This window comes from Artemia sp. Qi Xiang Cuo, chromosome 12 (genome assembly GCF_049724085.1).
Source record: "Artemia sp. Qi Xiang Cuo chromosome 12, ASM4972408v1, whole genome shotgun sequence".
NCBI classification, from domain to species: Eukaryota; Metazoa; Arthropoda; class Branchiopoda; order Anostraca; family Artemiidae; genus Artemia; species Artemia sp. Qi Xiang Cuo.
The window spans coordinates 20,746,589-20,770,306 of record NC_142805.1 but is presented as its reverse complement, the minus strand read 5'-3'; the positions used below and the strand labels follow the sequence as shown (position 1 = coordinate 20,770,306).

Sequence of the window (23,718 nt, the reverse complement as noted above, 5' to 3'; positions counted from 1 at the left end):
TAGTATATTGACCTAGGTTTCTTTAATCTAGCCTATGCTTATGATTTTAAATCGATTCAGATCATTGGAATTGTTTTTAGAATCTGGAGTCAAAAAAGAGCAGACTCAATCTATAGGAATTTATTTTGTTAGCCGAGTCTAGCCTAGATATAGGGAATGAGTAGGCCTATCAATATAGGCCTAGAACTTAAATAACTTGAGAATTTCTTGGGAGTACCATGGGGGCTGTAGCCTAGACTTAGATCCAATCTGAAAGTTTCATCTACCTAACTCAACAACTATGCTGTTTAAGATAGCCACAATTAATCGTTTAGTATTTTACCATCATTGTGCAGTTAGGCTGCTTCAATAAAATAGCCTAGCCTATTGCGTCAAATATGTTAAACCGGCCAATATTTTCAAGTTTTTTCCCTACTCACAATGTGCACCATGATTTTACCCTTTTATAACAGCCAAATAATTTTGCTAGGCTATTCTGTATTTTCACTTATATTTACGTGGTCGTTCCAATTGACAAAAAGACTGTTCTTACCCTAATCTCTCAGTAGCCTAGCCTAGTTTGACATATTCAATCAGTTCAGTATATTATAGAACCTACTGTTTAATATTTTTTTACCCTTAACTTTATCGTTTTTATTAATCTTTACCAATCAACGGTGTAATAGAAAAAAAAACTATATTTATAAGGCAGTTAACCTAAAATAACCAGAATATACTACCATCAAATATGAAACAATCCTAAACCATCACTATATACTCCCAATACAGTTTTAACGATAATTTATTGGCAACATTGAGACTATCTTGCTAACTCAATCACAATGAAAATCCTACTTGCCCCTATTTGTGTTCACTTTCTGCGTTGACCAACAATCTTTTACCTAAAGGCTAGCAATGAGCGCTTTAAGGAAAAGCCCTTAGGAATTTTTTAACTTGTTCATTCATAAAAAGGCTTATTCTTTCCCCGTCTTTATAACGTGTTTGTCTCATTACCAATTCTTTACCTTTTGGGTAGTGTATCCTAACGCGACAGCTTTTCTTGGGTGACATCATTTGGGCTTTAGAGTTGCTAAGGGGTTATGAGCCAATTTTTGAAGAATTTAAATAATGACTTCTTATGTTTCTCAAGTGTATGAGAAAAACGGCTGCGTACTTTCTGTTGAGGGTGGGTATGACTCCAAGCTTGCCCCAGGCCCCGTTTCTTCGCCTTCGGGTCGATTTTATGTCCGTGCTTTGGATGTGTAAAAAGCAACAGAATGAGGCAACCCTTGTTATATGCTATACGAAAGAGTATTGGCTCCCATCATACCTGAAGACAAAATCAATTTTCCATGGAATATCAAACCGAAAAAATTATTCCCCTTTGAAAGTTTAGGCTAAAGAGTGAGAAACTGTACAAAATCAATAAAGTATTGTTCTAATATCTGTACATAGTGGCGGATCCAGGGGAGGGGCGAGGGGGCGCGCTCCCCCTAAAGTAGTATAGTTTACTTAATTAACGCAAGTTTGAGTTAAGAAAACTTGCTCCTAACACAAGTTTATCGGATCAACCTATTTTGCCCCCCCCCCCTAAGAACATCCGGGATCCGCCCCTGTCTGTACAACACGCGAGAAGTGAAGTTTGGTTAATGCCAATGAAACAAAACAAAATAGGATGCAAATATAATAGTTTATGAACAAAATTGGGCTATATATTTGCACATTGAGGGGAGGGGGGTAAAGAATAGCATATATTAAATATGTGACCTAACCTAGGCTCCTCCCCCTAAACCCCAAAAAACTAAAGTTATAATATAGTTCCCAGAGTGAGAAACCCCTGAATACTTGTTTATACAGCATTAGATAGCGCCAGATCTTTGATTTTTTCGAGTGGATGCCTCGCGTGTTGTACATATATTAGAACAGTACCATCAATATACTTTAATGAAAGGGCAACTGAAGCCTCACCCCCAAGGCCTTACCCAGGATTTCTTTTGGGAAGGGGGTTTACTCAAATATTTTTTTCGGGGGGGGGGGGGGTACACAAAAACGTTTTTGACGGGTTAATTCAAGACACCGCTATAGAGTATGGAATGCATAGCTTGGTTTTCATTGCGTAAATGATATTTAAACTGTTGTTTTTTGGGGTTTAGGGGGGGGGGGAATGTACGTAGGTTAGGTTACGTATTTAATATATACAATGCTTACCCCCACCCTCCCCTTAATGTGCAAATATATAGCCCAAATTTGTTTATAAACTATTATATATTCATCCTATTTTATTTCATTAGCATTAACCAAACTCGACTTTTTAGAAAGGCCCATAAAATGGGAAAGTACGAAAACACATCACAAATGCGTACAAAATTTATTTATATCCCTTTTTGTTACGTTTTACGAGTAAAAAAAACATTTCGGGAGGGGTTCAAACCCCCCTAACCACCCCCCTCTGGGTACGGCCTTGCTCACTCCCCCCCCCAAGTCCTTCTGGTGTGCCCAGGTCAGATGTACAAATTCAAACAGTTCGTGGTAACGAACTGCAAGTAAGCAGCGACTCGAAACAATCGTAACTGAAACTTTAAAAAGTAGAATTTTGATAACAATAGATACATAACGAAACTGGCCTTTTATCTTGATTCTAAATATATGAATTCATTAAGTTTAATGTTACCTATCAAATGCTACGAGCCTGAAAAAGTTTCCGTGATTTTCGAAAAAAATGTGGGGACCTAAAAAAGTTGGGGAATCTTAATGAAAATCGCAGCATCAGATTCAATGTATCACAGAACCCTGGTGCAGAGGTTTCAAGCTACCATCTACAAAACCGGAATTTTGTACTTTTGTCAGAAGATAGGTCACGGATGCGTGTTTGTTTGTTATTTGTTTGTTGTTTTTTGTTCTCCAATGGGCTGATCGTATCGAATCTTGTTCTAGAAGACCGGGGGAGAGCTCAACTGAACAGAAATCAGAAGTTATAGTGCCCTTTTTAAGTGACCAAAAAGAATGGAAGACAACTGTTCCCTCCTCCCACGTCCTACCCCCCCCCCCCCCCAAAAAAAAAAATCATTCGATCAAAATTTGAGATAGCCATTTTGTTCAGTATAGCTGAAAGGTCCAATAACTATGCCTCTGGGGCTGACTTGATCCTCTGGGGAAGGGCTTTGAGTTGTAAAATTTGCCCATTATTTACAGATAGTGTTTGTTATTGGGATGAATACAGACATTTTTAAGGGATTTCCCAGAGGGTTTGACGAGGGAGGAAATCCCCATGGAGGTTTTTTCTGTAGAGGGTGATTTTCGGGCATTATTTGAAAAACGAAAAGTAGTTAAAAAAAAAGTTCTTAACTGAAAGTAAGGAGCAACATCAAACCACTATATAAATGCATTATTTATATACAGTGATCAAAACTTAAAGCGAGTACTGTTAGTGATGTTATGTTTTATTTGTATTCGAATAAACTGATTGAACAGAAATTATTCTGTATAAAAGAGGTCTTCCTCCTCCTCAGTCCCTCGCTCTCTACGCCAAGGTTTTACTTTTTGGCCCAACTCCTGAAACACAAGGCATCTTGTGTTTCGACATCTTTAATAGAAATTCCAGCTTCGGTAATCCTAAAGGTGCTATGTTAAAGGACATCAATTTGAAATAAAATAGAAGTTCGAAATAGGGATAAAATCCTTTTTAATAGACAGTGTATAATAAATTTCACAAAAAATACCAGATATTTCGGTCACATATACAGTGACCGTCATCAGTAGTAAAACTGGTGACGTTATCACCAGTTTTACGTCATCAGTAGTACTACTGATGACGGTCACTGTATATGTGACCTAAATATCTGGTATTTTTTGAGAAATTTATTATACACTGTCTATTAAAAAGGATTTTATCCCTATTTCGAACTTTTATTTTATCGTCATAGAAAGGAAGTGTGGTCTCCGAAATTATCTACATCAATTTGAAAATAGAGCAAAAAATAATTTGTTCTGTTTTTTTTTAGTTTTGTCGACAAGCAAATATCTGTAGTACTAAGAGTAGTCTTTTAAGCCATCAAAGATTGGGGGGAGGGTGACCACTTTTTCCACCTAGTGTATATCTTAGAACGTCACGTGTTCCACACAGTTACACCACACCTGGCATACTTTCTGCCAGGCTTGGCACAGTTTCCGCCAGCCTGGCACACTGCCCCCATGCTTAGCACGCGCAACCTAGCTTGCGTGATTTTTGACAGAGTTTGCCCCCTCCACTAGAGATATGGAGAAAGCGATTGCGATGCCAACATCTCTCTGTTCTGACTATTTCCACAAGTGAAAATGGGGATAAAAAATAGAATCCTAAACATCTCTAGAACTAAATAAGATACCGGAAACCGGATTAACCAATCGATAGACAGTGCTGAGCCTAAAAACAAAACTATGAATACTCGTGCGCTAGTTTGAAAAGCTGGGTTTTGAGTCTTCCATTCCTAGCTCAGCAGGTTTACCGTTCTAACACAAAAAGGTGTGTATTGCTCTCTTTTCAAAGTAAAAACACAGAAAACGTAAAACCTTACCTTATGCATTAGAAGAACGGCGAAACATCGCTTAGAAAGGATTAACTTACTGTTTTTTTTTGCCAGAAGACTTCAAACGAATGCTAGTTACAGTTTAAGATACCCACTTTAAGGAGTAAAGATGAACTTGGGATTCTACCTTGGGCTGAGTATACAATTTAGAAGTTTATACGTCTGTTTAAAGTTTATCAGCCGTTACTATAATTTATAATCATTTTTAATGTTTCGCATTTCAGGAAACAGTATTTAATTTCTAGCGCATGCACTTACAAAAAATTTTGTTCGTGCTGAGGGGGGGGGGGCAATTTTGTCAGAAGGTCAAAATTTTAAACTGTGGTGAAGCAGCAAAACACAAGACATTTAGGGGGGGGTGCACGAAACTAAAGGCTTCTTCCTCCTCAACGGAACTTTTCCTGGGAGTATCAGTTGAGTGGACTGCTAACTGTTGAGTTATAAGAAATTTTGGTACTTGTGTATTATCCAGTGCACAGTCGAGGAGTATAGTTTGGTTAATCCTGATGGAACATACGAAATTATGATGAAAATACAATACTTAAGCAATAAAATTATGAAAAATACTACTAAGAATTATAATCGGGGGGCCGCACAGAACGTATATATTAAATACCGTCTCTATATATAATAAAAAATACCTAAAACGTAGGTTTCAACTGAGCCTAAGCTAATTTTCTTCGAATACTGACAGGTATAAACCAGCTATTGTCTGATCTTTCAGATCAATTTCTCGAGTGTGTACTGGATAATACACAAGTACCGAAAATTCTTATAACATATGTATTCCTACCTACCTACCTGAGTGTTCAAGGATTCTGGAAGGTGGCCTTTAAGCGTGAGGATGTAGCTAGGACCTTACTAGCTCTGGTGGCTCTTGAGTAACGGCAAAAGAGGCTTGGCAAGGGGGTTTTTCGTTAGGAAGGAGGACGATTTCAGGCAACAGCAGGGGCGTAGCTCCAGTATTTTTATTGAAGGGGCAAACAAGTTCCACATCCAGAGAGTCAAGGGGCATGGGGTATATAATAGCTTTTTTCAATTTATTGGGGGACAACTGCCCCCCCTGCCACTCCCAAACGATGCCACTGGGAAACAGCAAACAACTAAGGTCTCTTCCTCTAAATTTATTTTAATAGTATTCCTCTCGGTTCTTTGAGCATTGTTATTCTCAAATCAAATTGTCCAAAGAAGCTGAAGTGCTAGTCACGTTCCTTTATCTACCACAACATAACAGAAATGGGGTTCCTCTGCTATTAGATAGGCTTTGAACTTACCTCACTATTATTTATATTTCTTTTGTTCAACAAAGGAAAATCATCGCAGCTTTAAACTTCCTGCACACAGCAACCTTCTTTCCCTGCGTCTACATACGTGTACTTTATACCAGCGATTTGATGTCGTTTCACCAGAAAATCCGAGCTGACATGAGAAAAGCAAAAATGAGAAAAAGAGAATTCGTGTCTGCACGAGGGGCTGGTATGGTCAGTGGCTGAAACTTGGCATTGCCATCCTCAAACCATCGTTCAGCCCTCACTGTTCCAAGTTTTAATTAGGACCACGGACCTCTTACTCTTCCACCCTGCGATAACTGCTAAGGCTCTGAACCCGTTGTTGGTACCTAAGTCACTTTTTTTTGGCGAAAACTGTACTAAATGTGTATGTTTTGATAACCTCTTTGGGTCGAAATGCATCCCGCGAAAAAATTCTTGTTGTCATGTTTTTTGGTACTCTTCTATTAGCTGGATTCTTTTTATATCTAAAACTCCAGACCCGATGAAAAACCCGTTTTTCAACGGGATGATACAAGACTCCGCTGTACAGAAATACAATGTATAGCGTGGTTTTAATTGCGTAAACGATATTTAAAGTGTTGTTGTTTTTTTTTTTGAGGGGGGGGGGTACCTAGGTTAGGTTACGTATTTAACTTATGGTATTCTTTGCCCCCCACTCCTCCTAATATGCAAATATATAGCCCAAATTTGTTTCTAAACTATTATATAGTCATCCTATTTTATTTCATTAGCATTAACCAAACTAGCACTATATAAAAGAGTGCGTTTAATAGAAGAGTACCTGTATCTTTTTAATGACGTCTGAATTTCTCATCCAGCTCTATTTTCTATTTTCATCCAGCATCCAGCTCTATCTCATCCAGCTATATCTTGTTACTAAGTTACACAATCTACTTTGTCATATAAATGAATAAATAATTGAAGACGGGTTTGTCTTTGAACTTTCATGAGCCAAAACAAGAGCAGTTTATTTGTTCAATCGCATTCTTTGGCTATGATTACAAAGCTGTTATTTCAACATTGGTGATTTTTTCATCCAGTCGATTACTATGGGAAGGCGTCATAACATCTAACTGTCAGGAACACTAACGTCAGGACATCGACAAAATCCGTCAGAACCACCAACTGTCATAACATCTAATATTTTAAAACTTCAGTTTTTTGGGGTTTAGGGAGGGGGGAGCTACCTAGGTTAGGTTAGGTTACGTATTTAATATTTGCTATGCTTTACCCCCACCCCCCTGATGTGCAAATATATAGCCGAAATTTGTTTCTAAACTATTATATACTTATTAATATTATATAAACTTATAATTTTTTTGTCGATGTTATGACGGATAGTGGTTCTAACGGTTAGATGTTATGAGGTTTAATGCTTGTGACGGTTATTCAAAATGGTAGCACCCCGATTACTATGTGTTACCAGATGTCTGGTTTAAAATTGTGCTGCCATAAAAGTGAAAAAGCGTAATTTTTTAGTGACAATGCGCAAAAAAAACGATTTTCCACAAAAAGAAAATCGGTGGAATGCACCGATTTGAAAATTCAATTCGCAACCCCCTCAAAGCGCCCAAATGGCGCAAATCTGCCCCATCTAGAAACTCTGTTACTGATCCATCAAGTAAGGTGGTACCATGAATTATGGTGGTGGTACAGAACCAAGTATTCACCAAGGCACATCAGTAGGGGGCGGTATGGATCTGTGTTTCTCTTTCTTTTTTATGTGTGTCTCCCGATAGGGTCTTCTCAATTTCTGCAAATTTCGAATATAATTCAACTATTTCTTGTATTTTTATCTAATTTTTACACACATACACCCCCTCAGTGTTCTCAAGTGGCACGCGCCGAACCCAATCAATGGGTGCATGCCCACATGCACCCATTTTGTATTTATTCTCATTGTATGTATTTCCATTAAATGTACAAAAAGATTAATTCTATATTTTTCCTTTTAATCTTAGAGGGGTGCAGCAACTTTTTTTTAATTTCCTTTTTTTGAAGACTGAATTTTGTAATTTGCGTTAATCCGAAATCTTTAGCATTAATATTAGTTTATGCCTTGGTTGATACCAAGCACGTACGAGTATACAGTTTTTTTTAAGGGGGGTGGTCAAAAAATGTAAAAACATGGACAAATTATATGAATAGTATAAGGAGGCGATGGTTAAAATAAAACTGGGATTTTGAGGGTGGGGCATGGGGCCGAAGACCCATGTAGGCCTACACACTAGGCAGATGTTGTGTTCTCGGGCTTGCATGTATATTTATTACCATATATAGCAGCTGAGAAAATTTTGTGGCTTGTGTTATTTTCGAGGAGATGTTAAGCAACTGAGAATGGGACTTCGTGGCATATTGAATTCGTCACTATAATTTTATGAGATCTTGTAGCTTTTTTGACGGAAGGGCAGATAGCCCCTAAGCCTGGATGGAGGAAGGCTCTAGACAACTAAAGTCTCTTATTTTGGTGATTTATCCCATGATTTTAGTATGATTTTTCTGTTCTTGCCCTTCTGACAAATTTTACCCCCCCCCCTCCCTCCGCTACTCGTTCCCATATTATAACTACAATATGCGTGGTCGCGTGAGATTCATCTTTTGTGCTTGTCTAAATTACTCATTATGCTTTGTAGGAAGAGTGTCGAGCTTATTGAATTGAGGGCTTTACAGATCCCTTTTTGCAGGTCTTGTGATCACCGTAATTTGAGATATGATAAATATGGCATTATAATTTTTAATTTTTATTTTCTATGTAAACTTACATATGCAAAATCTCTGCTACAGTCTGAGAAAAGTCTAGGGGGGGGGAGGGGGCTCTACATCTCGGCTTTTACTTGAATGCCCCTGAATGCTCCTTGGCACTGTATCCTAGAAACTGATTTCAAAGATTGTTTTTGATGATATTTTGGCTAGAATCGTTTCCAAATGGTGAAGTTGGAGAGCGCTTGTAAGCTCCATGTTTAAACCTTATTTTGCAAAATCTATTGGTGCCTATCCACAAGGCCGTGTCCAGGGAGGAGGTTCAGGATTTGAATCCCTCCTGTCCCTAATTTTATCCCCGATTCGTGAAAACGTAACAAAATTGGCTATAAGCAAATGTTCGATGCGTTTTTTAAACTTTTCATACCCCCCCCCCCCCACCCGAAAAATATCCCCACCAGAACAAAAATATTGGATACGCCCTTTTCTGTACATCAGAATTTACTTGGGAAGGGGGCATGGGCGCCCATAAGCTGAATTCCATGGGGGGGCAAACCTCGTCTAATTGGCACTTTTAATGCTATATTATCAAAATCTCAGAACAAAAACATAAAAATAAGGCAACATCATTCAAACAGGGGGGGGCAGATGCCCCCACCCTTATGGGCACCCATGGAAGGGGGTTACCTGAAGTGAACATCTCTTCCTGTGTTATTGTTGCTGTTTTGCATTGTTGCATTTTTTTTTATTTTTTTTTTATTTTTTTTATTTTTTTTTTTTTTTTAGTTTCGTTGAAAGTCTGGGTCCCTGGCTCAATATTGTTCATAAGTCTTTTCTACCTTTTTTAAGGTATAAACTTATAATCTGAATTTTCACAAGAAAAAAATAAATCTCGGAAAGGGCTTTTTTGGAATTCGGTCTATGTGGAATTTACTGTCCTCTTGAGGGCCCTAGGCTTAAAGTATATTTGATCCCACCAAGTATTAAGGTCGCTAGTGACAGGAGTCGCTAGAAAATTTCTTTATAAATTTTATAATCAATTTTGTGAATGGCTTTAACCTCAAGAATAAAACTGTTACTTATTCTAGACAGTACTGAGTTTTTAGTCTGATTTCGCAAATCATGTTTTCAGACGTTTGTGAGCTTGTTGCTAGTTGCTACCCGGATGAATTTAGTTAAGTGAAATAAAATCATTAATTTGCTTCCTAATTTAACAGAATACGTAGCCTCAAGAAAAGTAACTGCGAGACGGATGTAAGGTTCGGGAATGTAAAATTCCCCAGATAGACAATTGCTTGGTAAGAAACAAGGATTTCCATTAGACACATACGCAGAAATTGTTTCGTGATGGGGGTATAATGGAAAAGGGTACTTAAGTTTTATCCCGACCACACTCAAGTTCTTGATCTGATTAAAATCGGTTTCTCTGTCTGCACTCCGAGATTATTTGCTTAGGCTTTGTGAGATGAAATACTATGCAGGTATAATTTAATTAAATGTTACGATTTGTAAATTTTACAGGAGATTGGAAAAATTAAAAATTACGCTTTGGGTTTTTGAATGTCTATAACGAACAGTTTTATATAGTAAGATTTTGGAAGGTTTTCATATAGTCTTCAAGGAAGGTTTTCATACAGTCTTCAAGAAATGACAAACATAGTTTTGATGTCGAAAGTTAAGACTCTAAAACTCTCTGCTCCTCAGGAATGGCAAAATATAAAAAATAAACGCCTCATAGATTTCTTTACCAAACTGAATCTCCTCTGTATATGAGCATCTCTGTATCTATGTAGCTATATCTCTGTATCTATAGTATCCTCTCTGTATCTATAGCCTTTTTATAAAAGATGCAAGGTGACAAATATTATTTTTTCCGTTTCGACTTTTAGCTTCTCCTTTCGTAGTCTGGCTGATCACTAGTCTTCACGTTACTGGCCAACTTGCCAATTTCTTCCATCGCATCGAAGCCTAAGTAACGACCCACAATCAGGCAATAAAAGGGGACCTAGGAATATTTTCGCTGAGAATGAGTAGATTAGCACAGATGATCCGGTACTGGCTAAAAGTTCTATGTCTGCCAGAAGATAGGTTAGCAAAAGCAGCTTATGTGCAGATGCTACGGTCGAAACGTAAAAGATCGTGGCCGTATCAAATAAAAAATGTTTTAGATGGAGTAGGATTATCCTATATTTGGAATGAGGGGCTAGGACCCTCAGATCAGGATGAGCCGTTTATGGCTATGATTATAGAAAGAATAAAATACAAGGAAGTCCAAATGTGGACTCAGGCAGTTAAAACAGCTGAAACATTGAAGTTTTATTCCCAAGTAGAAGAGATATTTGGATTTGAATATTATTTTAAACTAGGATTACCGGGGGAGACATTAAGGACTTGGTTTCGGATCCAAACGAATTACCTGCCACTAAAAAATAGAAAAAGAATATTTGAAAGAAAAAGGTGGGCCCCAGATGCAGATGCAGATTACTCTTGCTCCAGATGTAACCTAGGTATTGAGGATCGGGCCCATATTCTCGCCGAGTGCCAGCGACTTTCTCTATTAAGGGGAAAGTATTTTGAGGGTGGTAACTTGGAGTTCCCGGGGATCCTGCAAACGACTGGAAAAAGAACAATCAGGCAGTTATGTAAATATGTAAATGAAGCGTTGACATCAATGAGTGAAACTTGATATTTATGTTATTTTTCTTGTGGAGTGTATTTAAGAATACTGTGCTGTATGGCCTGTTTTTTTTTGGCTTATAATAAATTATTATTATTATTATATGGTACTTATGCATTATACGCGCACTGCTATATACACCACTATATACTGTATAGGAAACCAGACATGGAGACCCGTCAAACGGGTATTTGCAAGAGGTAAATGGAATGCAAAGCGTGGTTTCTGATTGAATTTACAATATTTAAACGATTGATTTTTGGGGTTTAGGGGGGGGTACATAGGTTAGGTTACGTATTTAATAAATGCTACGCTTTACCCCCCCCCCCCCCCACCCCCGAATGTGCAAATATATAGCCCGAATTTATTTCTAAATTATTATATATTCATCCTATATTATTTTTTTTCATTAACATTAACCAAACTTGACTTCTTTCGTGGGGCCCGTATAATGGATAAGTACCGTATATATTTTTCAGAAAGAGCTGATGCTAATCATTTCAGGATCAGCTGCCATTCCCTTTGCTTCAACATACTTGGTGGAGGGTTTTGTAATACATTCAAATATGGATGTGTCTAGGATTTTGTTTGGGGGGAGGGGGTACAAAAAAACTTAAAAATCCATCAAAAATTTGTTTATCCGCAATGTTGTTACGTTTTTACGAGTTTGACATTTTATTTATTTTTTTTGGGGGGAGGGGTAACCTGGTACCCTCTCTCTTGGTAACGGCCTTGCATTCAAGAACAAGTACAAATGTAAAATTCCTGAAATAAAGCTTTAAGGACTCCCGTAACTGAAGAATCCGTATCGGATATGCATGTACTGAGAGCCATTAGTTGCAAGAATTTTCAGCCGGTCCATGTTGCAAAAGTCTTTGAAAATTCCCAAAATGCTGTCTCGTTTTGCGTTATTACAAAACTGATTATAAAGCGACCTATATAGATCTTCTAATGTTTTCGGAGGCCTAAAAGGTCAAAGGTCAAAAGCTCACAAGCAGAAAAGCATGTGGAGTGGACGGTGTACATATATGCGCCAACAAGTACAAGTTGTATTGTCTCTAACTAACTTCTTTTGCCCGAGAAAAAAATTCCTAAAAGACCACAGACAACTGTCATATAAAAAACAAAGAACCCCACAATGTAAAATTTCCAAGGATTAAGAGTTTCCGGTAGATTTTCAGTAGTTTCAGGATCTTCTTTTTTCAGGATACGGATTTAGAGTTCGGTAGATCTCCCGAAAATCGGTAGAAGGGGAAGCATTGCATGGGTTATATCACAGTTTATATAATTATCCAGTAAGTTTACCGCAGATGATTTCTGGCTCTTCATTCTTGGTGCGAACAAAAAGCTCCTCCCACTTATTTGTGCACTTATTGGTTGAGCCGGCCAAGTGGTTCTGTCAGTACTTGTTCCGTAGGTGATTATTCTTTGTCTACCCGTGAAAAGATCTAATGCCGCTTATGTTTATAGGTTCTCTGGAGCACTCGCACATCGGTCCGGGTTTTTATAATGGGTGAGATAGGGAAAGATCATACTGCTAATTATATAAACTATGGGTTATATATAGCCCTTTGACAAAAAGTGTCACATAGCGTATTTTGTGTTACTACGGTTGCAATTTAAAATTTGTTATCCAACACAAGTCGTCAAAGAATATTAAAAATTACGCTCGAGCTATTAGTCTATATTCCTGCATCATGTATGGCTCAAGATATTGTTTATCTTTCTGCAAAAGCTTGACGTTGGGAGGGACGTAAGAGGGGTCACACTTATACTTTCAATTATACTGATTGAAAATCCTTTTATGGGTCTGGCAGGTACCAAGTTTTCATATCCGCACCTTTTTGCCAAAAAGTTGATGGGGGATGGGTGGTGTGGATGAGCTACGAGTCCAGTTTTTTCCCAATCATATGCAAGCTTCTGCTAAAAGTTTTATGGGAAGATGGTCGGGCGGGGCTGGAAGGGCCTTGAACCCTCTCTTTGCCTTCAATCTCACAGATTGTAAGCCATTGCATGTTTCAGATTTAAACAATGTGAGACCAACCCACCTCTCTGGCGCAAAATTATCCTTATGGGAATAGTAAGTCAGAATAGCCTGAAACCGGAATAATAACCACAACAGTGAAGTTGACAACCTCGTGAAAATTTCAAATTTCATGAGTAATTTTTGTAAAAAAAAAAGGAATTGAAATGGAATATCGTATAGGCCTACTTTGATAATTTAATTTAAAAATTATCTCCCTTATCTCAAAGCTGATTCTCTTTCCATGGCAAACCTTCTAATATCATTACCGTACTAAGGAAGAAGCAAAGCGCTACCTTTCATTAAGAGAGTTATTTCAATGTAGGATGCATGCATGTTACCATTCCTTTTTCTCAGTCCAAATGCAAAAATAAAAAAAACGAGATGGCAAAACTCAAGCGAAATTACACAGCTTGTAACAGCAGATGGCGGCATTTTCGAACCTGTGATAAATTGTACTTTTTTCAATTTAGTTGTTTCTTATGTAAGAAGCTATTTTTGTGATGGGACCAGGGATTCACGACACATCTTAAGCACTTTTAGATTTTAGTCTGACTTACACGCAGCTTCAGCTTTTCGAAGTCTATCACTTTCATCAATCTGGTCTGTGGTCCACACTTTCTGAAAAGAAGGCAGAGGCTAGGCCTTAAACAGATTTCCTACTAAACCAAAATAGCTGGTTTAGAAAAAAACGGAACAAAGCCAAAGTGCTGGTCCCATAATACAGATATTGCTAACAACCATTTGTTAGGATGGTAGAAAGTAGAAACAACTATTTAGTCTGCGTTGTGACACTTAACTAAGAAATAAGAATAATGGCAAGATTTTAGTTAATGTCGGTCCCATTCATAACAAGATTTAGTTCTTCTATATTAAATCCTTTTGTTTAAAGATTTAAATCCTCAATCCTTTTTGTGTAGACAGAGGAGTAGAGGACTCGAATTTCCAATCCAGATAATCCCGAAACATTGAAACCAGTATCAAAGCATCCGGAGTCATGCACCATCTGTATCAATAAAAAATAATATAAATTTTAGATGGCAGGCTAACTGCCAGTAGAGAAGATTCCGAATAGCAACGCTATTGACATGACCTGAAAATAGTGTGTTTAAACTGATATTCCAAAAGTTTTAAAGTGTGACTCCCTTTTTGCTCTGGATAAATTTAAAATAGAAAAATATGACAAAGAACGTTTAATTAAAAAAAAAATATTTTTTTTAAAATTAAGCATTGACTAGTTACGTAAAGCCAGTTAAAACATAATTTCTAAGCACAAAAATTAAAACAAGTGAACTCGGCAAAAAACCATTAGGTTTGTTGTTTAAGGCTACTTAAAAAATTGTGTCAGAGAAATACTTTCTCCGATACTTTCTCCAATAATGTCTTTCTCAAAACAGCTGTAATTTCATTTATTTTATTCGCTGTAGAAAGTAAAACCATCAGCGTATTGGTCAATTTACACTTTGTGTTTGTGTTTGTTATTGGAAAATTTACAATAGCTTTATAAATTTACGAGGAGTTTTCACTTTTAGAAATCACGTTCACCAGATGGTGCATGCCAAGCGTGGCGAAACTGTGCCAGTCGTGGTAGAACTGTGCCAAGCATTGTAGGAAACAGTACGGCGCACGTGACGCTTCAAAATGTACACCGAACCCCTTGAAAATTTCTATGAGTGTAAATAATAAGAACCCCGTTGTTGTAAAAATACGATGCAAATGAATTGATGAGGAGGAATTAGAAATAATGAGATAGCAAAAATTATTAGTTTTTAAATATGTATTAAAACAATCATTAGGGAATATAAACCCCTCTCTAAATCCCTGCCTTCTGAATTGAAATCGCAAACAAATTCCATAATGATTGCGTTTAGGCTTGAATGTCAGATAAAGATATAGGGTTTATCCGGACTCGTACCCAGGAACTGGGTTGGGATGGGTAACATTAGGTACATTGAGGGCAGGCACACACACCGGAATTTTTTTTTGGGGAGACATTTATAGAAGAAACTTTTTGTTTAAGAATTTGAATGAGAAGTGTCCAAAAATTCAGAAATATTTAGAACTTCGATGCTGAAGGCCGAGTTCCCCCGCCCCTACTCACGCCCCTGGTTTTATTGGACATGGTACTGATATGTTGACAGTTAAAAAGTACCCTTATCGTCGAGGCCAGTTCGTTGACATTTGACTTTCGTTACTTGTTCATATTTCCCTGATATATATTTAGGTATTTTCCCATTATATGGGCCTCTGGGGTTAACCACTAGAGTAGGCAATGATAAAACCCCTTTTTGACGTCTTAACTGCTATACAATAGGCAATAATAGCGTAGTTTTCATTGCGTATACGATATTAAACTGTGTTTTTTTGGGGTTTAGGGGGAGAAAGGTACCTAGGTTTAGTTACGAATTTAATATATACAATGCTTTACCCTCCTAACGTGCATATATATAGCCCAAATTTGTTTCTAAACTATTATACATTCATCCTATTTTATTTTATATCATTAGCATTAACCAAACTTGACTTTTTAGAAAGGCCCATATAATGGGAAAGTACCTATATTTTTACACATTTCTAGAACTTTTTTTTAATGTTTCATATTAATTTTAGTAAAAAAAGAACTAATAACGACTTACTGCTTTATGTCTGATCCTCTTACTCCAGTCTTGCCAAAATTACAACGGTTAACCTGCATTTTCGGTTAGAGTTGTTACACGTGTTTATTTCTTCAACTGTAATTTTGCTTTTTTTTCGCGATGAGTAGCCAAGTACATCAAATTACTACCAACTCATTCTGGAATGATGTTTGCCAAATGTTTTTAAGGCTACTAACAATTTTTCTAACCTCTTCCTAGCTAATTTATCTATTACGGGTTGCCTCCCCGTAGTAGCATAATATTTGTAGGCATGAATATATTATGAGACAGAGGTAATAGGCTTGAGATTGTCTGTGCAGGATTTTGACTCGTGTTGATAAAACAGCATCGCCAAGTGCTGAAAACCATGTTGTTACCAAGATGGGCCCAGGATTCCACAAAATCCCCGTTAATGGAGGTCCCAGGGACCTCTTGCCGTCCGGTTCTAAGCCGGCTTAAGCATTTTGGTGTAGACTTGAGAAGATATGTGATCCCCGTTCTGCACTGGTATCCGGGATCATTGCTTTTCCTGAGCCAAAAATAATTTCAATGATTTAAAGAGCATGAAAATTGGAACTTGGAATGTTACGACACTAAAAAATTACTGTCGTATCGACATTTTGACTGACGAATTCAGACGATTCGAACTGGATTTATTAGGAATTTTAGAAACTCATATTCCAGGGGAAGGAAGCATGAAATTAGGTGATAAACAATTTGTTTACTCAGGCAGGAAGGATGGGGTACATTAACAGGGAGCAGGGCTCATGATGAATAAGAAAGCTACTGAGTCTTGTTTAGGCTGGGAAGGTATTAATAATAGAATACTAATTGCCCATTTTATGACTAAAGAGTTCAGGGTATCAGTTATGGTAGTATACGCCCCTGTAGACCCGACTGATGGAGATACTAGTGACTCAGATGAATTTTACTTACAGTTACAGGAGCAAATAGACAAGGTCCCAGGTACAAATATGATGTTATTACTGGGAGATTTTAACGCCCAGGTTGGTAGAAATAAGGATAGATGGTATCCCAGCTTAGGTAAATTTGGTGTAGGAAAAGAAAACAGTAATGGGTACAGACTTTTGCAATTTTGTAGGTATAAAAATCTAGTTATAACCAATACGGTGTTTGGTCATAAAATGGCTCATAAGCTAACATGGTATTCACGTGATGGTAAGACAGCAAACCTTATTGATTATGTTATAGTAAACTAAAGACTGGCAGGATCAATACAAGATACTAAGGTATATAGGAGTGCTGTTATTGATGTTAAAAGTAAAGATCACCATCTAGTAGTGTCAAGGGTTAATTTAAAGCTGAAATATCGGAAGGGTAATTAGCTCCCGGGAAGTTATGATGTTGGTAGACTCCATGATGAGAATTTAAGAGAAACATTCCAGGAACAGTTGAATACCAAACTTGAGAGCTTAAAATTTGATAATGTGGAAGATGGTTGGAATAATTTTAGAAAAATAATTTGTGAAGTTGCTGAAGTTGTATTAGGGAAGAAAGCTAGAACTGCAGCTAAGAATATTAGTGAAAAAGCTTTATGTTTAATAGAAAGGAGAAAGGACTTGTACAAGAATTATCTGAGTGATAGATCGCATGAAAACAAAAGAAATGTAAAGAAAGTGGAGAAAGCATTGAAATATGAACTAAGGAGGTGTGAAGTGGAGGCCATGGATAAAATTGCCGAGGATTTAGAAGATGCAGCTAGCCGGCATAATAGTAAAATATTGTACTGGCACGTTAACAAACTGAGAGGTAGTAGTCAATCCGGACTTGTCCCAGTTAAAGATAGGAATGGGGTGGCAATTAGCGATAAGGAAAAAGCTAAAGCGAGTTGGGCCGAACATTTTGAGAACTTGCTTAACCGAGAAAATGAAAAAGTTTGTGATACCTTGGATGTGAAGGAAGATTTGTTTTGTGAGGAGGAATTAGCAACAGTACTAAAAGGATTAAAGAATAATAAAGCTCCAGGTGCTGATAGGGTAGTAAATGAGTTTCTTAAATATGGTGGCTCTGAGGTCAGAAATACGTTACTGATGATTATGAATATGATTTTTTAAAAAGGGAAGTACCTAACGATTTTAGGAAAAACTTAATTAAGCCACTTTATAAGAAAGGTTATAAAACTGAGTGTGGTAATTATCGAGTCATTAGTCTGGTCTCTTTATGTAGCAAATTACTTAGTAATATGATACTTTTTAGACTGAGAGATACCACAGACAAAGTTTTAAGGGAAGAGCAGAGCGGTTTTCGAAAAGGTAGATGATTTGTTGACCAAATTTTCACTCTTAGATTAATAATTGAGAAGTGCCTAAGTTTTCAAACACCTTTGGTCCTCAGTTTTATAGATTATGAGCAAGCGTTCGTTTCTGTTGATAGAGGAGCTTTAGTAAAGGATTTATCCTTGTATGGTATACCGGACAAAAACATTAAAGTGATAATTGCTATGTGCGAGAATAACACTGCTGCGTTTAAGGTGGGAAATGAGGTTAGCAGCTGTTTTTTTATTAAATCAGGAGCTAAGCAGGATCGTGTTGTATCCCTCTTTATATGAATTCTATTGATGGACTTTGTTTTAAGGAGCACAGGAAAGGCAATGGAAGACCACGGAATCAAATGGGAAGGAAAAAGTCTCCTGGACTTGGATTATGCTGATGATTTAAGCATCCTAGATGAAAGTGTGAGCAAAATGAATGGAGTTCTAGAGGTTTTGCGAGTTCAGGGTGCTAGTATTGGTTTGAAAATCAATGTTAGGAAGACTAAGTCACTAAGACTAAGAATAAGTGAAGATGAAAAGGTGACGTTGGATAATGAAAAGATTGATCAGGTGGGCAGCTTCACTTATCTTGGTAGTATTATTAGTAAAGATGGTGGGATCAGTGAAGATGTTAAAAGTATAATATCCAAGGCTCAGGATGTTTTTTCACAGTTAAAAAAAGTTTGGAAGGATAGGAATATAATTCTGCAAATCAAGATTAGAATATTAGAAGCTACAGTGATGACAGTGGTCAAATATTGCTCTGAAGCATGGACGCTCCGAAAAGCGGTTGAAGATTTGCTAGATGTTTTCCAGAGAAATTGCTTAAGGATTGTTCTGGGTACCTGGCTGACTGACCGTATATCAAACAATAGGCTATACGAAAAATGTGGTTCAATACCGCTTTCTAGGTCTATAATGAAAGAAAGGTTGAGGTGGTTAGGGCATGTTGTGCGGATGAAGGATGACAGATTGCCGAAGATTGTTCTTTTCGGCCAACCATCTAGGGCTAAACGGAAAGCAGGTCGTCCCCGTCTGGGGTGGGAGGACGTCATAAAGAAAGATTTAAAGGAAATGGGAACTTCGTGGGCGGGTGTAAAAAGGGAGGCTTTGAATAGATTGGGGTGGAGGAGGAGCCTGCGTAGCTGTGTTGGCCTCAGGCGGCTTGGTGCTGCGATGAGTTGTTAGTAGTAGTAGTAGTATTATTTTTTTCTGATAATAGTATATTTTATAATTAGAGCACTGAGGGATTACGACTTACCTGATTTTAACAATTTTGGATATGAGGACAGAAGGAGATTATAATTTATTCATCTCCATTCATCTCCATTAACAGTTTTGTATGTATTAGAACAAAATGAGAGTGCACATCGTCCAATTTTGAGAGTTATGTATAAATTGGAACACTAAGAAATTACAATTGTCTAATATTAACTGTTTTATATACATTAGGATACAAGAAGATTACAATTTTTCTGACATTAACAATTTTTTACGTTTTGTCTGATCTTAACACTGGTTTGTCTGATATTAAATAAAATACTTAAATATACCCGGCCGCACGAATTAACGATTTAACGAATTAACGAATTTAAATAAATTAACGATTTGGTGTGTAGTAGAACACAAGGAAATAACGCTAAAATTATAAATAAATAATTTTATATTTGTTTTGTCTTATTTTTCGTTTTTTATCAGACGGTTTTTCCAATATTAAGACTTTTTATATGTTAGAACACATGAAGTTTATAATTTATTCGAAATAAACTGTTTGATATACCTAAATTAGAACGCAAGGAGATTGCAATTTGTCTGGTATTAACAGTTTTAATATTTTTGGACTCATATTTTTGAATTTTGAACGTTTTGAAACTGAAAGTTATAATTTGCTAGAAGCTAATCGAAACATTTTTGGAAAGTTCTTGGGATTCTTACAGATAAAAACGGCTGCTCAGTAAGTAAAAAGAAAAGAAGTCTTTTAGTCCTAATCCGGATTTGCAAAAATTAAGCCAAGGTATGACAAAGTCTATCCCCCAATGTAAGAAAAAAAATGAGTTGGTTTGCATTGAAAATATGTTTCCATGGTTACTGACTTACCGCAACATCAGTTTATCACAACATCGACCCTAATGAGGCCCCATCCTTAGCCCTGGGTAGGGCTGCTTGGAGAAGACTGACAGCGCTGTCAATTAGTTCCCCTTACGCTGGCGACCCTACTGAGCAAGAGCGTTAAGTCAGGAAAGTCAAGTCAAAGTTGCTGACTTGTGAGAAAACCTCTTTTATAAAGAAATCTTCTAATTTAACAAGTTGGAAATATTCTGATATGGAATTATATATCGTAAGGAACTTTTCCATAACCGTATGGTAGTATATTGGATTGATGCTTGATAATACGTGGCCCAGGGGCTGATCTCTGATGTGGTGGCTATGTTGCTACTTGTCCGTGACAGTAATTGAATAGTCTTTACCCTGCAAATAGACAAGCCCATTCTATCAAACAGTTCGTGGTAACGAACTGTAAGGAGCGACCCGACTCAGTAGTAACCGAAACTTTAAAAAACGGAATTTTGATACCAATAGATACATCAAAAGAATCAGATTTTAACGCTGAGTTCAAATATATAAGTTTCATCAAGTTTAGTCTTACCCATCAAAATTTACGCACCTGAGAAAATTTGCCTTATTTTCGAAAAAAAGAGGGAAGCACCCCCCAAAAGTTATAGAACCTTAAGGAAAATCACACCATCAGATTCAGCGTATCAGAGAACCCTACTGTAGAGGTCTCAAGCTCCTATCTTCAAAAATGTGGAATTTTGTATTTTTTGCCAGAAGAAAGATCACGGATGCGTGTTTATTTGTTTATTATTATTTTTTTTTTCATGGGTGATCATATCGACCCAGTGGTCCTAGAATATCGTGGGAGGGCTCAATCGAACGGAAATTAAAAGTTTTACGTGCTCCTTACTTTCAGCTAAAAAAAATTGTTTTTTTATTCAATTTTTGAATATTTTTGAATTAATGCAGGTTTTGATTTTGGCTCACCGGATATGTCTAATTAAAACGAAACTTGCATATTAATTTTACTTTTATTTGGTTAAATCGCTTTCTCGAAAAATGGTTAATTTTATTTACGAACGTTTTTATTAGTAATAAATATACGTAGCTTATGAATTAACATACGCAAGACACTTCTATATTCATATATTTTTTATACGTATATTAGGGGGCTCGCCCCCTAGTCAATTCCTCGCTCTTTACGCTGAAGTTCGAATGTTGTCCCAATTCTTTAAAATGACCCTTAATCACAAAGGCCGTTAATTAGAATAAATAGCTCTTATGAAAGTACTAAAAAAACTCTTTGACTTAAAGAGCGAGGTATTGACTAGGGGGCGAACCCAATCATATACGTAATAATTTCTGTTCGTTTTAAGTTTTGATGTTGCTCCTTACTTTCAGTTGAAAAACTTTTTTTTTTATTTAATTTCTGATTGTTTTTTAAATACTGCTGGGAAATCCGGCGCCCCCTTCATAGCAATGTCCCTTCCCCCATGGAAAGATCGTCCGACATATCCCCCAACCCACCCACTACCAGAAAAAATCCCCCCCTGAAAACATCTGTACACTTCCCAATAACCAATACTATATGTAAACATTGGGTAAAGTTCATAACTTTCAGCCCTACCCCCGGGGACTTTGGGGGATTAAGTTATCCTAAAAGACATAGTTATTATATTTTCGACCATGCGGAACAAAATGGCTATATCAAAGTTTTGATCGGGTGACTTTGGGAAAAAATGCGCATGGGAGGGGGCCTAGTTGCCCTACATTTTTTTGGTCACCTAAATAATTTCTGAAAGAAAGAGCGCTAAAGTTTGTCTCGCTCTTTACGCTAAAGTTTGACTCTTTCTCACAACTCTATGTTTTAAACAATAAAAAACTTTAGCGTAAAGAGCGAGACGTTGAGGAGGGGACAGTTCCTATCATATACGGAATAATTTCTGTTCGTTTTAAGTTTAATGTTGCTCCTTACTTTCAGTCTAAAAAAGCTTGTTTTTTTTTTATTTAATAATCAATAAAGAGCAGTTAAAACAGAAGCCTATCTACTCTCAGAAAATGTTAAGGCTGGTTCAAATCGCCTTGGCATTTAACTGAACTTAAAAAAAAGATTTGTGTTAGTTGCTGTTACAAGTCGAATGATTAAACGACAAACGACACCAAAACAATTTTTTTTTTCGGACAGGGAATAAGGTATATGTTCTATCTATAGCAAGCGATTTTGTGACAACCCTGCTGCTCCTACAACTTTGAACAACCCATGAATGCCTTTGAAGGCATGAATGAGAAGGCTTGAGAAGGCATGAATGCCTTCTCACCCTGATTTTACCTTCCAATTGTTAAATATTTATTTTGCAAATTTAAAGCTTTCTGTTTAGTCTCTCTTTTTATAAATTTTTGCTTTGTATAGTGAAATTAAATTCTCTACTTGTGTTTTATTTTGGTTATTACCTTTTAATCTTGCGAATTTAAGTTACTTTCAACATTTTTTTATAACCTCCTTGACATGTTGAAAAATTTCTTCTGTTTTCCTGACTAGTTCTGTTATATTGACTTTATTTTTTTTGTGTGCCTATTCACTTGAAAATGTGAATTCAGCCCATCTAGGCTTTTGATACAAATTTTTCAGAAATAAATCTTACGGCACTTGCAGCGAAGGGCAATATACTTATATAATTAAATTCATTAGTCTCAAATCTATTGATAGATGGATCAATAATTATAATATTGCAAATTTTTTTTCATAGAGAATGACCTAAAATTCGGAAGATAGTACTTTTTTCAACGAATTACAAAAAAAAATCAATGTGTTTTTAATATGAAAAACTTTGCATACCAAGTTTCAAAAATTGTGTTCGGTTGATGGACAAAACTGAATCTCAGCTGTGAAGTAGTAGGAAAATTTTCTTCTCTCGTTGTTATTTTAAAACCGTAGGAAAGCTGGAAAATAAAAACATAGTATCACTATCTCAGGGAATATAGACCTTAATAAAAAGGAGACATTTAGTGATCTCACAGACATAGCCAACTGACGCATTAGTGCAGAAAAAGAAAAAAGAATTTGACCATGTGATAGGGGCCACGCGTGACTGAAGTGCGCCGCGCAGGTCGGGAAAAAATACGACGTAGTAGACGTGTGGTTGCGTATGGCATGGATTGCGCAACATATGGTGAAGCATTTGGGGCTCTGAGTTGTACATCAAATGGGGGACAGTCGGCCCTCCCTCACAGTGGGCAACCATTGCGCCTAAATCAAGCCTGTGTCACAACCATAGCCTAAATCTTATGTTGGCTCTCCAAAATCAAAACACTTCCTCTACGAAGAGAAGTCTTGAATTAAGTGCTTCACCGCAGCCAGTGAATTATCATTATATAGGACTCAACACTACAATCTTGCTTAGAAACGTCGTTTTTTATCTTTAAAGCAGGGACCATTTGGTTTACAGGTGAGCAATAAAAGCTCAGTGTCCAGTCATGATCTGTGAAGGAAACGCGTTGAAGCGCACAAGAGAGACTTAG

At 37.0% G+C, this 23,718-nt stretch overlaps 1 protein-coding gene and 1 long non-coding RNA gene across 5 annotated transcripts in view; one reads left to right on the top strand and one right to left on the bottom strand.

Annotated features, from left to right (window-relative positions):
- Nucleotides 1–23,135, bottom strand: part of LOC148945886 (uncharacterized) — a 44,572-nt gene extending 21,437 nt beyond the window's left edge. The window contains exon 1 of the long non-coding RNA XR_016142494.1: nt 23,036–23,135. This is a non-coding gene — a long non-coding RNA (uncharacterized LOC148945886). The remainder of the gene's footprint in view (nt 1–23,035) is intronic.
- TfAP-2 (transcription factor AP-2) overlaps nt 1–23,718 on the top strand; it is a 193,631-nt gene that overhangs the window by 79,371 nt on the left and 90,542 nt on the right. The window lies entirely within an intron of this gene.